Genomic DNA, 7,835 nt, shown 5'->3' with positions numbered 1-7,835 from the left:
TATTATTTTGCTTTGTTTTGTACCCAAGTTTCATTTGCCAAGTTTCATTTCAGGATAGTATTTGTTCTATCTGAATAAATATTAGGTAACATTTACTTTAGTATGTGTTCAGCATGTCTATTTTGTGTCTTGGTGTAATTAGAAAAGAAGATGTTATAGGTAAAAGTAAAGGTTCCCCTCACATATATGTGCTAGTCATTCCTAACTCTAGGAGACGATGCTCATCTCCATTTCAAAGCCAAAGAGCCAGCACTGTCCAAAGACATCTCCGTGGTCATGTGACCATCATGACTAAATGACGAAGGTGCATGGAATGCTGTTATCTTCCCACCAAGGTGGTCCCTATTTTTCTACTTGCATTTTTACATGCTTTCGAACTGCTAGGTTGGCAGAAGCTGGGACAAGTAATGGGAGCTCACTCCATTACGGGCGCTAGGGATTTGAACTGCCAACTGTCGACCTTTCTGATCAATAAGTTCAGCATCTTAGCCATTGAGCCACCACGTCCATTGAACTGTTATACATGGCTGTAAAAAAGTAAAAGATAACTTCAGCACTTTGCCTCCCTAAAATACAATTGTACTTGTGGAACATATATCAATAAACTATAAAGGGAAGGGTGAGGGAAGATGGTTTATTTTACATTTTTAATAAAGTAATGTATAAACTGAAGTATTTCTATATTGACCTTGATAAATCTTCTTGCTAAAACATTAGTGCTGCTGCTTCCCATTTAATAACCATTAGAAGCAGCCAAATTTAAGGAACTTTTGTCCAGCTGAACCCTGTACTCAGTTTCCAGAGAGACCATTTTTGGAGTGATCCAGAATGTTGGAGGTTGCCAGAGAGCATGGTGGTAATCATATTAATTGTCCTATTTCTATCTACTTTGGGGAAATTGTCAGGATACCAGAGTCAAATAGTAGGCATGCAAAAGAAAACTCTTTCTATAGAGTTCAGTTATAACATTTTTGGATATCAAGGACTCACTCATTTTGCACTTGTGACAATTTCATTTACATAGAGATTTCAAAATAAAAGGGAATGAGTTCATCGGCTCAAACTATTTATACTGTAAATTCCAAAACCATATCTAATAATACCATGCTCATAGGTAAATAGGCATACTTGGCATTTATTACCAAAACCAATGCATACAAAAAAAGTGAAAAAGTGATATCACTCTTTCATAAATCTGCCGTTCTGGCTGCTGGGTCCTAGGTTTGGTCAAACTGGGATTGACTGCCACTTAGTACTTCCTCAGGCCTTAGGGTACACCAGGACCCACAAGAGATGCCTCATGGGTTCAGAGATTGCCCAGGCCATTTCTGTAAATTGTCTGGTTAGTCTCTGACATTAGAAGATAAATTGAACTTTCAGTTATTTTGTTCCAGAGGTGGGTTGCTGCTGGTTTGGCCCCGTTTGGCCAAACCTGTAGTAGCGGCGGTGGGAGGTTCTGCCCACCCATTCACACATTTCTGCATGTGCGCAGAAGTGTCAAGCGTATGCGGAAGCACTCCTGAACCAGTAGTAAAAAAATTGGCAACCCACATCTGGTTTGCTCCCAAATGACTTGTCTCTGTGCAATGAATTGAGATGCTCCTGGATCGTCTGAAGTTCTGTGAGTTTTGTAGTGATAGAAGCAGTGCCTGGAATCACTGGATGAGGACTAAAGATGACTACTTGAAAAAGAGACACAATCAGCCTGTGCAATTAATAAAAGAGGTGAAGAATTGTTAACTTACAGATTCACAGCCTCTTGACTGGTGACAATATTTAGATGAATTTCCTTTTACAGATGAGAACAGGAACATATCCCAGCTGCACTTTGTGATTGTTTTGCATGGGATATTGCTGCTGGTCATCAAGGTGGTGGTGGTGAGATTGAGAGATTGTCCAATTCAACCTTGCATGGGATGCCAAAAGGATTGGTCTTCCCTTCCCTTTTGTTTAGCATTTACACAACGTGCTTTGGAGAGTTTATTAATGTGAAGTATTTGTAATGCAGTATTATGAGTGATATGCAATCACTCAGTGTGATGGAGTTGCTGGGGGAAATCTTATTTTGGTGCCTGAAAACTGTTAATCTAAAAGGGAGAAAACAGGCTAAAGTTGGATACCACCAAGCTGAAGCTGTTCTTTATCTTTTGTGGCTAATGGCTTCAGAGAACATTGTCGTGAGGGAGCAGGTCCACAAATCAGTGGTCTAGTACTGAATGGGCAGATGGAATTCATGGCCAGGATATCCTTTGTCCCATTCTGCCTAGTTTGCTAGTTGTGAGTCTACCTGAACAGGGAGTGCTATGGTGATTCACTCCTCCACTGCTATGCACCTGTACTACTGCACTGCATTCTACATGGGGTTACAGCTAATACAGAATAAGGTGGCTCTGTTTTGTTAGATGCTTGAGAAAATTACCACATGACAGTAATTCTACAGGCCCTGCTACTGGAAACCATGTTATTGAAACAGATACTATTATAAAATTATACTAGTCTAACTTTCAAAATGAAATAAAGTTCTACTTATAGCTCAAGAACACTATAGAATTTTAGACTCTGTCCCTGACATTTCCAATTGAAAAGATTATGTAGGAAGCAGTGAAAGATCAGTTATATAATATGAAGCTAACAGTATAAGCATCCAGTACAAACTGCAAGTTTGCAATTATTGCAGTGCGTGAATTGCATTGTCATAATGTAAACTCTGGTCTTTTGTGTTTGTGTCTCGACTTTGGAGCCAAGAATGAAAGTCACATTGTGTTTCAATTCACATTTTCTCATTGGTTTCCTTTGCCACTCTTATATTCACTTATGCTGAAGTGCTAAATATTTTTTACATTGTTTTACTGTTCACATAGTTGTTCTACTGTTTGGCTTACAATAGGCCATATTGTTAGGACAATTCATCTTCACAGTAGCAAGTTTCCATTAGCTATAGTCAATTATGTTCATCTTGTAGTCCCACTCCCTCCCAGAAATGGAACGTTTAAGCAAAAGTACTTACAGGGCAACTTCAAATTCTTTAAATAAAATTATGAAAACTATTTGTGAAATCAAGTGCATTGTGATGAAGACACGAGGATAAAAGTGTCAAATAATTCTCACACTTCTGTTTATTTTGCTGAGTGGTAAAATTGGCATCCATTAGAAAAGTATTACCTGATATTGAGTATAAATATGATAAACCAGTCATATCTTGTGATAAAATGGTTTTGTCTTCTATAGATCTAGAACAATTTAACTGAATACTTTGGTTTGGGTTAAATTAGCTGCATTATGAAATGTAGTTGCATTATATCAGTTGCATGTGATGAAATATCAGTAGATTCATAGCCGGCTGAAAAATCATAGCCAAAGATTACTCATTAATATCTCCTCATAAAGCAGGAGAGAGGTATCAAGTGAGATGCCACAAGGTTCACACTACACCCTTTTAAAAAATTAATTACTTAGATGAGGCATATGAAAGTTTTTGATCAAATTTTTCAATTGGCACAAAATTAGATGTAATAACTAATATCCTAGAAGACAAAAACAAAATTCAAAACAATCTTAATAGGTTAGGAAAATGTGCTGAACATAACAGAGTGAGATTTGATAAGTTCTTCCTCTAAGAATCATAAAACAAGTACCTTGAAGGGTATCAAAGATGATGCCAAGACCTGTGTATCATACCAGAGGGCAGAACACAAAATAGTATATTCCAAGGAGACAGATTTCTGCTAAAAATGTTCTAACAGTAAGAGTAGTGGAAGCAATTGCCCAAGAGCTGTGATTGGCTCTTTGCACTGGACTTGTCCAAGCAGAGGATGAATATTTCATAATATATTTAAATTTCTGTATGCCACAAGGTTGACTTCTAGGCCTAAATGGCCCCTTCCAATTTTTCAAATTCTACATCAGATTTCTTTAATATAAATACCCTGTGCACTGTATAATTATAGTTGGAATGAAGTATAACAATGTACTGAATCACTCTGCAGGAAAAGGACAATAAAAGAAAAAAAAGATCAACTGTAATCAAAAATATCATTCTTGGAATATTTTTGATGTATAAACAATTCTTTGTTTCAACCTGAAAACTTAGGATTTTTCACAGCAGTAGCTGAAAAAAGGAGAACATAAGAAGCTGTGGAAAAACCTATAAATAAAGCTGTATATTAACAAATAAATTAAAAATACTGGTTACTCTTAGCACTATTAAAATACAAACTATGAAATAGCATAAACTTCTAATTCAGACTAATTTTAAGTACAATAAATAAATATATATATCTATGCAGCACATGCTATCTATCTATGCATACTGCTGTTTTCATTCTAAGTCAAAATGTTCATCCTTTTCATATAACTTCCTTTTTGGCAAAACAAAACAAAACAAAAAGCAATGCAGATAAAATTAATCAATAAAGTCCAAAGCTGCTGGTTCCCCTCCGCCTAGGTCCCAAGAGCCTGACTTGTGATTGTTACTAAAAAACCTCACAAGTTAGGGTCTCAGGGACTAGGAAAAGTCCGATAAGATCCAGTCGAATTCTTCTTCAATTAATCAGAATGGGTTTTGTAGTTATTTTATTTCAGTAGATTTGGAAGATATAACAAGTAGTTTTAATATTGTCAAAATAAACTTTCAATTATTTTGGAAATAATATATATCTATTGCATAGAGGCAACAGATATTATATTTTAAGGCATAAGGCTTTCAAATGTGTATATTCCAAAAAAGTAAAAAGAAATAAATACAGGTTAGAATCTGCTTCCTTTTCTTCCATAGCTTAAACAAAGCATCCATGGTTCAGCCTTATTTTTTCTAGCAGCATTTCTATAGTGGGCCCTGAATATACGTAGTCTGATCTTAAAAGGCATTCTGTAAGAAGAATGTGTCTGGAATATATTTAACTCCCACCTTCTTGCGCTGAATCGATTATCTCAGATTATCTTATAATAGATTTTTTTTAACTAGTATAAAAAAATGTCATCCACCCAAGTATTTTTCATCCCCTAAATTTATAGTGACTTTCAACAACTTGTTATTCTTTGTGCCAAATCACTTGAGCAGCATCTGATCTTTCGGGGGGAAAAAAAAATCTTCATGCAAAATTAAAAAAAATACTCCCTTGCTTCCCATCTTTTTTTTTTGGTCCAGATCCAAGACTTTAAAACACAGAATCAGAGCACTGAAAAGATTTGCCCTTGCCTTCAGCATTTTAATCTCATCTGAATGAATGAAAAAGAATATGTGCACTTTAGGAACAGATCCATGATGTTCGGCAGAAGAAATAAAAACCAAAGAGAAGCCACAAAGGTGCTGGCTACTTAAGTAGAATCTGGTGTATGTAACTCATTTGCCTTGTTTCAAGATGCAGATCAGCTGGGGGGAAGGGAGGAGAGAGAAAAATAATTAGAATACCAAGTTATAAAACAAGCTATGCAGAATTTTTTTTTGAGAAATATTTTTAATGATTAAACATCCCCACCCACCCTTCAAGCTGGTTCTCTATACTCCCCCCTCTTCCTGTTTCCACACTATGTTTCTTAAGTGTTCAATTACTGGAAACATTTGAATGAGGACAGAATTTTCTGTTGCAAGCAACTCTTTCTCATTTACTCTCCAGCAAAGCTTGAATGCTTATACTTCAGTCACGAAACAGTTAAAAAAAAAACCCAGCAAACACCAGCAGTATGCTTTTTGTTATGAACTGTAATATGGTTTTCCCAATACCAATTTGACCAAACCAGTAATTAGGAAGGAAAAAAAACTACCTCTCCATAAATATGATATTAACATAATTGCACCATCCCTATCGCACAGACCCATCCTCCTTAGGGGATACATCTGATGCTCAGTAGATGGAAATCAGTCAAGATTTTAGCTCTTCTCCAACGTACCTTCGCTTCTCCCTGACTGACTGGGTTTTACCTCCCATGAATATGCACGCGCACATTCAGACAGACAGGCTTGCCTGACACCGAGATGTGAACGCGGCCGCGCGCGCTCCAGTACAATACCCTCTCCCTTCCCAAAAGAGTGCACGCGCGCGCACGCACAAAGGCAGGCAAGGCAAAAGAACGGCTGCTGACTCAGGGAGGTTGCACGCGGGGTGGGGTGGGGGGCGGCATTCGGCTAGCATTTGCACTGCGCTCCTGGTGAATAGTGACATTCCGGCGCGTGGTCTCCAAGCATCCACCCTCCGGCAGACCTGCTGGACCGCAGGATTTGCCTGACGCCCATCCTCTGGTCCTTGCAAGAAGAGGAAGAATAAAAAAAGGGGGGAGCAGTTCAAGAATACCCCAAGCCTTCATTCCTTCCGAAGGCTCCCTCCCTCTTCTTAGTTTTCCATCTTTTTACTTCCTCTGTCGCAGTATCTCAGTCGTTGGACATCTTTCCGGAAGAAAACGTCTTGAGCTACAATGAGCCAGTTGCCAGACGGTCCTCCCATCTCTTCGCAGTTCTATTCCCACCCCCTTTTCTCCCCCTAATCAATAATAAGACAGCTTTCCAAATGCAGTTTGAAAATAGGCTCTTGCATTGATGGTCCTCCTCGATTTTCTGCCTCGGGAGCAGCGGGCAAACTCGGCTCTTTCTCTCTCTCTCTCTCTCTCTCTCTCTCTCTCTCTCTCTCTCTCACACACACACACACACACACACACACACACACACACACACACACACGTGATGTGGAGAGAAATAATGCCAGCAAGGCTTAAATAGACTTAGAAGTTCTCCTGCACCTTCTTCAGTTTTTCCTCTCTTTCCTCTGCCGCAGCATCCATCAATGGAAGGGATTCCTCCGTTCCTCACGCGGCTTCTCCCAAGCGATTAGCTTGCAACATTTTTATTCTGGTATTTTAAACCAAGTTAATAAGAAATAGAATCGGGACTTTAAAAAAAAAAACACTAAAGGGGATGTTGGGGGTTGCATTTTTTTCCTTTTGATAAGTTTGAAATATTGAATAGCAGTTCTAACCGTACTAAAACGAAGTGTGTAATACTTTTGAGCGTGAAGAAGGTAGTTGCTCTCTGTTCCTGTGGGTGCCGTTTTTATGTGAGTGGTCTCTCTGTGTGTGTGTGTGTGTGTTACACAGAACAATTAGGAGAAAATATATTGTACCATAACAGTATATTGGTGTGTAATGTTTTCAAAGTATCTAGATGTCTTCAGCATGATTCCATTTATGAAGATACTGAGTCATTTGGCATAAATAAAATATGCATCATCTCAGTGAACTCAGCAAAGCTTTGCTAATTGAAATGTGATAATAATATGTGCTAAAACGGTTATAAACATAGATATTTGTTTGTTTCTTTTTAAAGAATAAACTGATGGATGTTGAATAATAAGCCTGTTTAATTGTTACCGTGTGACGCATTGATTTCAATGTAGAAGGTGCACCTTGCACAGGGATTTGAGGCTTTGTAATCCATTGGATAGAGTGCAACATTGTTACTATGAATAAACTATCAATTCACTCTAACCTTTTGGTACACAAACAGATCTCATCGTTCAGTGTGACAATGCTGCACCAATAAAGAAAAATAAATGGCAAAAAGGATGGGTGGGAGGCAACGTAAAGTATATCTCTTACCACGAAGTGAAAATGAAAATATTGCAAACAATTATAACATAATGATGATGCATCTACAACAGAAAAAAAGAAATTATATGCACATTCCTGAACTGGAACAAGAGTAATTAAAAAAACTCATAATGCAAGAAGAAACATTGCAAAACGAAAAGAAAAAAAATGAAATAAATGAAATAAATCAATACAGTACAATAAACTGAAATCAGACTTAATTCTAATTAATATAATAAACTGAAATCAGACTTAAT

Source organism: Thamnophis elegans, chromosome 6 (genome assembly GCF_009769535.1).
Source record: "Thamnophis elegans isolate rThaEle1 chromosome 6, rThaEle1.pri, whole genome shotgun sequence".
NCBI classification, from domain to species: Eukaryota; Metazoa; Chordata; class Lepidosauria; order Squamata; family Colubridae; genus Thamnophis; species Thamnophis elegans.
This window is presented reverse-complemented; position numbering follows the sequence as displayed.